The 10,328-nt window shown below is 38.7% G+C and overlaps 1 pseudogene; it reads right to left on the reverse strand.

Moving 5' to 3' along the window:
- Positions 1 to 1,878: 1,878 nt before the first annotated feature.
- Positions 1,879 to 2,931, reverse strand: LOC148161792 (PIH1 domain-containing protein 2 pseudogene; annotated as a pseudogene).
- Positions 2,932 to 10,328: the final 7,397 nt, after the last annotated feature.

The following is a 10,328-nucleotide window of genomic DNA, read 5'->3' on the forward strand; positions in this document are numbered from 1 at the left end:
CAACTCAAGAAAACAAACAGCTTTCCAAAAGTTATCTTCCAAATTTCAGTGAAGAAACCTGTCATGAAATGAATTTAAGCAAAACGGGAATGGAAACCATAAAGGAGACCAGAAAGGATTTCTGTCCTTTGTATGAAAGTGGGGGAAGAGGTCTCTCAATGATGTTTTCATTCTGAGACCACGTGATTTTGTAGTTAACTATTTTAAGAAATGTCTTTGCACATTTGTCTTCTAAATTCACTGCAGTATTTTCATCTGCCAGTATTAATGAGAATGATGCCTTCATATACTAAGCTCTTAGAAAGGCTAGAAGATGTGCAACCTATGGAGTAGTGGCAAGTAGAGCCTTCGGTCTTCAATTTTTGGTATTTTTTAAAACATCTTTCACTTTACTTTTCTGGGAATTTGTCCTTTTCTCTCCATGGCTCATCATTTTTGGTTTTCTTGTCTTTGTTCCTACTGTTGCTTCCCAGTTAAAATGCTCTTCCTTTTTTCTACCTGTTAGACTATCATGTATCTTTCAAAGTTCAATTAAATACCAGTTTATCAAAGAATGTATTTTTGATTACCCTGTCCAAAAGTAATCAGGGGCTCTTTTGTTGCATTTCATACCAAAGTGATTTCTGTTCAATTTATTTTTGCATACTAGTTTATAAATGTCCAGAAAGCAGGAACTGTCCTCTACTTATCTCTGTAAATGCCACAGCTCCTGTAATGAACTTAGGTTAGTTCATTATAGACAAAACTATTAGAGCTGCTCAAAATTAATTTCAAATATGCTTGAGTGCAGGTGTGTTTGCACACATGTATAAACATGTAGGAGAAAAGTTACAGTCTACTACAGACTTAGGACTAACCCAAAGTTGCAGTTGGTAGCATTCGTCAGAATATAAAATCGTGTGCGGGACAACTAGGAGCCCTGTTACTTAAGGAGCAATAAAAATCAGACCCCGTAAATTCACCTGGACACAATTTTTATTTATATACAATTCTATGACAATATTATAGATTTCTACATAAAATATAGATGTTACAAGTAAGGAAAAATGGGTCACTACTGAGGAAAAAAACTACTTTCAATAATATTTAGTTCTATTAAACACAGAGTGTCTAATGAAATCTTGCTTTTCAGGTAACCAAAGACATCACGTCTAATGTTTCTTTGTAATATTTCATCTGTGTGACCCCAAAGTAAAATCTCTATCTGCCAGGTGGAAGCTAGAAGACATTTTTGTGTGTGTAAAATGTTAAATTATTTTTCTGGGGGCTCTACGTTCCCAAAAACAATGGCAATGTTTAAAACCAAACACTAATTCACATCTAAGAAGAGTATATTTCATAGAGATGCAGAACAGTGCTCAAACTTTAATGTGCATAGAAAACATCAAGAAAAAGCTTCTTATGAATTACAACTTTGATGTAGTACTTCAGGGCTGCACCTGAACTCTGCTTTCTTCTTTTTAAATAAACGAAATAAATAAATTATTTAAAATATTTTATTTATTTTAAATAAATACAGTAAATATAATTTTTAAAAAATAAAAATAAAAATCTTTATTTTTATTTCCTGATGTAAAAATTTCCTAGACAAAAAAAAATTTTTTTTCAACCAGTAAGCCAAGAATCCTCCCATGTTACCTGAAAACAAACAGAATTTCCCAAATCATATTTGTTACTTTAAGACCGTTAGGAAGACCTTCAAAAAAAAGTGTATCATGGCGATACTGTTTTTAGTAGATTCTGCTTCACATCAAGTTTGAGAAGGAGAAAGAGTGAGTTTAAAAAAAAAAAGATAAAGAGTTGATGAGAAAACATCATTGGGTAAAAAAGAACTCTTACAAAATACAAAACTGGTATTTAAGATAAACCACTGCCTCTTCACCCATCATGAAGGTCCTGTAATTCATCTGCCGTTAGCACTGAAAACCCAAAGCAGATGATGCTCTTGACTTCCACCAGTGGCACTGTGATGATTAATGTAGCTTTCTCTTTGATAATTTTGCTGTAGTCATTTCAGTATGCACAGATTCTGGAAGATTCAGATGTAATCTGTACTTCTCAGAGACCTCGATCAATAAATCATCTTCAGAAACACTAAGGTCACAGAGACATACTGAATTACTACAAGGTGATTTAACTTCTATTTCAATTTTCAGAGGTTTCTCATTCTGATCAGCCACAATCTTTAGTTCATAGGCTGGTCTCTTCATCTCCACCTGGGTCTTGGTGGTGGAAATGTCTCCCGCCAGATACCTTGTTTTGCTTGAAACTTGGTCTCTTGGCAAAAAAAAGCTGAGGAAAGGGACCTGGATTGCTCACCGTACTGCTTCTGATCTGCTCAAGGGTCAGGTCTTCTCTCGTTTTCTCTCTTAAACCCATGGGGTCAGTTTGGGCTCTGGTCAGATTTTGTTTCATCCTTTGAGTGTTTCCTTTTTATTCTAAATTTAGTAATATTGTGAGAGTAATAATAATAGTAGTAATAGTAATAAGTTCATTAAGTTGTCCTCAACGCATTTCATGGCCATCCATATTAACTGATCTTTCTGTGCATGGCGCTTTTCTCCACCTGGAGAACACCAGCATTGTAGGTGACATCAACAAACATGTACAATTCTGATGTCTCAGACATATCTTCTGGTTGGCCAGTACTTAGAGGTACTGGATGAGTGGTTGACTGGGGAGCTGGGGGAATGGTTAACTGTTCTTTTCCACTGACAAAGCTTGATAAAAAAATTTTTGTTTTCTTTCATTTTCAGGATCCTGGCGTGCAGACAGAGCTAATGGTTCTAGGGCACACTGAGCTGTCTCCCCTCTTCCAGTGGCTCTTGAAGGAACTCCTTAGAGCTCTCAGGGCTGCTTCCAGCTAGATCGTCTTGGAGGTTCCAGAACTGAGTTAACTTCAGTGAGCAGCCCCTTTCAGGAAGACTCCATGATTGAGGTAAATAGGCCTCTGAAGTCCCTTCTCTTGGTCTCCTGATCTGAAATCTGCAGGTTTTCAAAGCTTCTCTGGTGATGCAACGTTGCTGGTCGAGACTGTACTTTGAGGAGCAAAGATGCAGAGTGTGGACTTGCACTTGAATGGATCATAACAAAATATTAAATTTGTTTAATGTCACTGTGTAAAAAGCATAAAAACAAAAATGCATGTAAAACAGAAAGAAGTAGATAAATCATGATGGACACACCACATTTTAATGTAAAGTAACTGGGAGCCCAGGAAGGCCAGACAGAGCTTTTCTATCTTCACAACTGTCATCTTAAAACACACATGCTTAACCATACTGCCCACCTCCAAGGATCCGTCATCATTTGAATTATTCCTGTCTCTCATAAGCCATGGATATCGATTTTCACAAGAACGTCTTAGGTCAGAGACAATCCTACAGGGTGCAAGGGAAGAGGGTGAGTGAGCTGTGAAAGCAACAATTAACCTCAGAGAGAAGATCTGCACTTCCTCTTTGCGCACAGTAAACAAGGACAGAAGCCTGGGCGCACAGCAAAATGAATCGTTTGGTCCCCATCAAAGGTGTACGGACCTGATTTTGTTGTAATGATATCCGATATGGTGGTCACACAAATCTTCACAATGAGTCTCATGAATTCTTTGTTGCCTTGTTAGCATAAGTTTCATATGAAAGGCTACAAACTGACATGTGTGTTCACTTCCAGTTGTCCCTCAGGATAAATATTCACTCAAAATTACTCTGTAGAGGAAAACATCAGATGCAAACGTGACTCTGGACTGAAGACTTACCTTCACACAAAAGCTTTGCTCTACACAGGCTTTGAGGAGACACCGGATGCAGTCTGTGCTTTGAACCAGGAGCAGGGTTGTGATGAGGCACCATGAGCCAGGGTGCAGCCCCTCCAGATAAACTCAGGAAGATAGGAAAGCAGCAAGCCCGTGTAAGAATGTACGAGCGCGTCTGTATCAGCAATAGGGAAGGAAGACATTCCGTGGAGGTTGTCACCGTGAGAGAAAGGGTCAGAGGCTGGTGGACAGAAGGAACATCACCATCATACAGAGCCTTCATTGGGGAGAAATAGCAATTCGGAGGAGACGAGGAGCAACATATGGACAGCTTCACATTCTGGATTTCATTCCCTCCACAGGTACTAGTGAAAGTCTATTTGAACAGTAAGGAGAGTAGGAGATCTGTAAAGATGCAGGCTGAACTCTGAAAAACTGAATTTTATCAGAGAGGAACAATGTCAGTTGCCTGGTGGGGAACCATGGAAGTCTCCAAGCAGAGGCACGAAGGATGCTTGTGGGTTTTGTAAGAGACTCCGTCGGATGCCAAAGAGTCAGTGGGTTCAGAAGATATAGCAAGCTGCAAGGTCAGGACACTTATTTGCAATGGTCTTTTAAGGATGCCCCTTTATCTTGGTAGAAGTGGGTAGAGGAAAGGGGGCAATGCGTGCTTCTGAGGTCTTGCACATGAACCTGGTTCTCGTGAGTCCAGACCCATACACTCCAACTAGTCCTGGGGACTGCCTGCCACACTAGGTGCTAATCCCAGCCCTTCCACATTCACAGAAGCCATCAGCCAACACTCTACCTGTGCTTTCTCTGTCCTGCCTGCTCAGCACCTCCATCCATCCTCTTTGTTTGGTGCCTCAATGAGCTACCTTCAGTGGCTTTAACTTTTGCCCCTCTCTTTGAGACTTCATTGCTTGGGATTGCTGATCTCTTCCCAGAGGATCTGTCACTCTTCCCAGAGTGCCTTTTGCTCGGCCCTATTGCCTCTTTCCCCCAGCTGTGTCCTGCAGGGAATGTGGAAGCTATCCAGATACCACCATGTTCTGTAGTTTATGTAAAGCCAGAGCAGGTTAGAGTAATAACTTCTTTGTCATTCTCAACATTCGGGAGTGTAAACGATCTATCTTGTAATAATCTATAATTCTATTAAAATACCAAACTATTTCCCATTTCAATCAACAACTATTCACGACTAAGACATTATGTAAATAAATACATTTATCAATAGAGCACTAATATAATTTTGTTAATTTTAAAATGAAAATAATTTTCATATCTTTTAAACACAACAGGTGAAGAAAATAATTTAGGCAAAACACTAATTTTGTAGTAACTCTGTTTATCATTCTTGTCTATAAAATTGTATCCTGTCACCAGGTAATGAACAGGGACGGTCACTATGAGGTTATATCTTCAGCAGACACAACTAGTTCTTATATTTTCTTGCTTTCCTAAGACACAGATTATCGCAAAAGAGAGACTGATACAGGCTGCAACACTGGCAAATTCTTCCATATATGATTGGTTTTGGTTGTTCTTACTAATTGTTATAATGGCCCCCTGCCCCCCCCAAAAAAAACGTTGAATTTCTAACCCCTAGTCCTTCAGATTGTGACCTGATTTGGAAGTAGGACCATTGCAAACATAAGATCAAGATGAGGACAATACTGGAGCAGGATGGGTCCCTAATTCAATATGACTGTAGATGACCATTGTAAAGACACAGACACACAGGAGATGACATGTGAAGACAGGGAAGACTGAAGTGATGTGTCTTATCTGCAAGGCAAGGTAAGCATGGGTGTGACCAGAGGCTAGGACAGAGATTGAGGAGTTTCTCCCTCAAAAGCCTGTGAAAATACCAACCCCCACAAACAACTTGATTTTGGACTTCTAGCTTTCAGCATTGTAAGACAATATATGTCTGTTCTTTTAAGACATCTAGTTTATGGCACTTTGTTATGGCATTATAAGGAAATTAATACATGATTCAACGTAACTGATAAAAAAGGAGGTTCAATAGAGCAAAAGGGAAGTTCCATCGTAGAAGCAAACCAAGCCAAGTATGCTAGCCTCTCATCCTTTATCTCAAACACACCCACACGCATGCACACACGTACACACATAGGTGTGTGTGTAGTCATTGCATCAGGGTCAATTTCTCATTCTTTTCAAATACATAATGTTTGATTTTCACAATGTGGAACTTTGTGTATATAGCAAATGGAACTATGGACACCCTGAGAAGGAGAACTCATTCTCTGGATCAAGGAAGAAGAATATTTTAAGTCAGTGTGATGCTTGTGGGGCAAGAGAAAAGGTGAAAAAGAGAAGGGAGAATCTGCTGAGCAGAAGAAAGGGGTCCCATACATCCTCCCGGACCCTGGACAGACCCAGTTTATGTCTGTTCTCCTAACTTAACCGTTACCTTTCCTCTTCCACTCTCAAAAACATCCCGGTTTGAGGATGAATTACCTTTTGACATTAACAATTTCTAGTTCTTCTTTGTACCCAAACTACTCTTATCTTTGGTAAGTCACTGAGGATTCTTTGTAACATGGGAATTGGGATATTATGTCTTTTCTCCCAAGGCCAACCATGAGATAAAAATGACATGAGAAATTGAACATGCTTTCAAAATTAGAAATATTATTCAAATGGCAGATGTTTTTATCACAATCCCAGCAAAGCATGAGCGCATAGTTACAGGAGGCTGTTTTCTGAAACTTGTGCTCTTCTTCCCCAGCTTGTACAAGTTATTACCCTTCATCTTGGTGGCCACTGCAGTATGCTCCTGACCTAACCCCTCGGCACCAGTAGTTGCCTCTGACTTGCTCTAATTAAGGAGAAAGAGAGAAGAGGCAGCTCGCGTTTATTGAAAGCCTACAGGCTTATAAGCACCAAACAAGGCACTTGACATATATTACAACAATAAATGCTGTTATTTCTTAAACTTTCATTACAAATCAGGCCCTGTGCTAAGCCGCTCGCATAGATTAGAACACTTAATGCTCATCACCCAATTTTGAAATAGTTACAATAACCCTTATTATAAATAAAGAAACAGAGGTCCACCCCAGAAAGCAGTGATATTTCTGGACATGAGTTCAGATTCAAAGGGTCTGATTCCAGGAACAATTCTGTTCTTTGGAGCTAAGTAACCTTGAACAAATCACTCTGCATTCCTGTCCTCTCTACTTATCTGTCAACAGGCTTAATCATAGTACCTCATGAATAGGGTTATTAGGAAGAGTAAATGAGTTAATGCATGTAAAGGTTTAAAAAGTGCCTCATACATAGGAAGTGTTGTGTCAGTGACAGCCAGGGCTGCTTGCTGTCATTAATGTTGTAATTAATATCATCAACATCATCATCTTTATGTATCCAAGGGCACACAGCCAGTAGGTGACAAAAGAATATTCAAATACTCAAAGGTATTTTGAACACTGACCCACTTATCCAGTCAACAATTATTTATTTAGTGTGTGCTATGGTGCCAAGAATAAAATGATAGGCTGGACTAAATGTTCTTCTTTATGTAGCTATTGGTTTGACTCTTGAAGCACTCACATTCTATAAAAAAAAAAAAGTTTTAAGCTAATTGTTGTGATAGCTGGAAATGAAGGGTGCATATAGGAGCACATAGTAGGTGTACATCTCCCATTCTGGGAGAGTCTTGTAAGTCTGTATCTGAAAGTTGAGTCAGAAGTTAACCATACAATGGCTGGGGAAAGAATGCGGATGAAGGTCTTAAAACTGGAGCCTGAATGGGGAATGGGAAGTTTTGTGTGCCTGAACGGCAGGTTTTGAGATGAGTTAGAGAAAATCCAAAAAGCAGAGACAGGAGTCAGAGGAAGAAAGTCTCACAGAGTGGTGGCTGTCAGGGGCTGGGGAAAGAGGAAACGGGAAGTTGTCTACCTGCTTTGGGGTTGCAGTTTTGTAAGGGACTTTTGAAGAAGTTTTAGAGATCAGTTACAGAACAGTGTGAAAATCGTAGTCAATACAGAACTGTACACTTAAAATGGCTAGGAAGGTAAATTTTAGGTTATGTGGGGTTTTTTTTTTACCACAATTAAAAATAAAATAATAAAAAAGAAAGTCATATAGTTTCTTAGGGAATTGGATTTTATCTGTGTGGCTATGAGAACGGATTGATTATGAGGTTTTGAGAGAGAGAACTGAGGCAAGTGAAATCATCATAGAATTTCTAACCTCCAGAGAGGCTCAGAGGATGCTGCAAAGAATAACAAGAAGCACATCTGTTTTGATAATTTTTTAATTAATAGGTGTCAAATTTTATCCTAAACAAAGAAAAATGAATTAATCATTTTCTGGCATCCAACAAATCATTTGAAACCATTTTATATATTTTGTAGATGTCCTAAACATAATACAAGAGAATGATAAAAATGAGAAAATCAATTATCTATACAAATAAGAAATATCCAGTTAAAGTGCTCTTAAACCTCTTCCTCCTCCTCCCCCAAGAATTAGTCACCAGTCAGACCTCGAGGGGTAAAAATAGCAACTCCAGTAAATTAAGTATCACTAGATTCCATCTTCCATATAATGTCCACTTATAGCCTTAAAATAGTTATTTAGTTGTCCTATTATTATTTTCTTCAGACTAAATCACTGGTTCTCTAATTATCTACTTTCAGAACATCTGGGATCCTATACAAAGTTTTCCATCCTGAAATTAAGAAAAAAAAATGGCAGGCCTTCCTGGTTCACTGGGGAGAAGAATAGTAGATGTGATTGTTTCCATTTTAAGTTTCCTTCAAAACTATTTCTTAAGGCTCTGGGGCCTATTTCTGCATGTCTGAAACACACAACATTAATAAGAAAAGCAGCAAATAGGTATTCCTAGAAAATATATAGAATGGTTTCTCTCATTGACTTGTGTACTTGTAGTTATATGCAGAAATATAATACACATATTCTACTAGTACATTCCCTACTATTTTGTATCACTGCATTAAAACACTGATAGTACACTGAATTATATAAATACCAGACTAGCAGGTGTCTGGCCACCTGGACGAGTTTCCCACCAAAGGCCAACAGGTCTACCTTACTTGATCACAAGCTGCCCCCCTCCTCTGGCACCCCATCCTAAGTATGTTACCTACCACTTTCTTCCTCCTACTTCGCACTGCACGTTTACATTGATGTGATCGTCTCGGCAATCCCATCTTCTTAGTTTGGTCTTTGAACCCTTCTGTTCTATGCCCTCCGGGAATGCTTTCCAGACAGCAAGTGCCCCCATTGTGGTGACCTCTTTGTTTCCTGTTCCCCCTTCTTTAGCCACGGTGGAAATATTATGAGCATATTAGGAGAGGGAACAGGTAGATATTGCAACACCATTAGGTCAAGCTTTATTGTATGTGTATATGCACACATACGCCCCTCACAATATCTGTAAACATCTCTGTCTGTGTATCTGTGCCTTTATTATATCTATGCATGGAAAGAGCCAGAAGAGAGACAGAGACTTTGACATCAATATGTAATAAAGTACTCAAATGAAGGGACTGTCTCATCTAAGTTACAGTAATATAAGAAAAATCAAAAAAGGGAAAACCAAGTACGTCTGACTTTTTAAAGCCAGCACCCAGAAATTACCATGATTATGTCAAAATGGGCCATTCTGTGTTGTCAAACATGTAAAGCCTAACACCTCATACTGAGAAGTCTCTTCCATTCCAAAAATACTCATAAGATGACCAAGATCAGTAAAATCAATGGAAATAGTGCAAAACACCCAGGGAAAGACTGGGACATATTTCAGTGGAGTTTACAATTTTTCCAGCAAAACATTCTCTGTGCTAAGGTCAACTATATGATATCAAGTCAAGCTCTTTGAACAGCTATATTTGATTAGTAATTTCCCAGCCATTGGACTGGAAGAACCAGTACAGATTATAAAGTGATTTATCTCACAACTTGGGAATAGCTTATACATGGAAGACATCTAACCCCTGCTTTTCAAGTCAGTGCAAATTACTGTCCTTAGTAAGTGCTCTCTAAAGCAAGCAATGTTCCTCACCCACTGAAAGAGACGTCTAGCAGATGTATCTGTCACTTCACTGAATGAGACGTAACCACTGCATGGAAATAAAATATGCAGCTAGGACTAGAATACCAGACACCCCACCACCACACTTGTAAGCCGCTCAGCAGAAGGATAGTGAAATCACAACTTCCTGCATATTCCAGCTTTGTTGTGTTAATCGCAATTTATGGATTTTCACTGCACCACAAATGTTCCACAAGCCATAAATCCCCATTTGCAAAATGCTGGGTATCATTAGAATGTGTGCTGAATAAATACAGTCCAACAGGGTTTCTAAATTTCTCCCTAAAATATTTATTTACCGAACAGCAAAATTCCAAGGTGATTATCTGCTTGATACACATGGAACAGGGTAGCTTTGTTATGTAAGTAATGGCATAGTAAAGTGCCATCTTATCTTGATTAGTTCCTAGAGCTTAGCACAGAAGCTTACAAACCTACTTACATAATATTTACCTATTTAGTTCCAATTATGTGTGTATGTATATAAAT

This window comes from Eumetopias jubatus, unplaced genomic scaffold (genome assembly GCF_037043125.1).
Source record: "Eumetopias jubatus isolate StellerSeaLion01/CBP00866 unplaced genomic scaffold, mEumJub1_p1.0 scaffold_65, whole genome shotgun sequence".
NCBI lineage: Eukaryota > Metazoa > Chordata > Mammalia > Carnivora > Otariidae > Eumetopias > Eumetopias jubatus.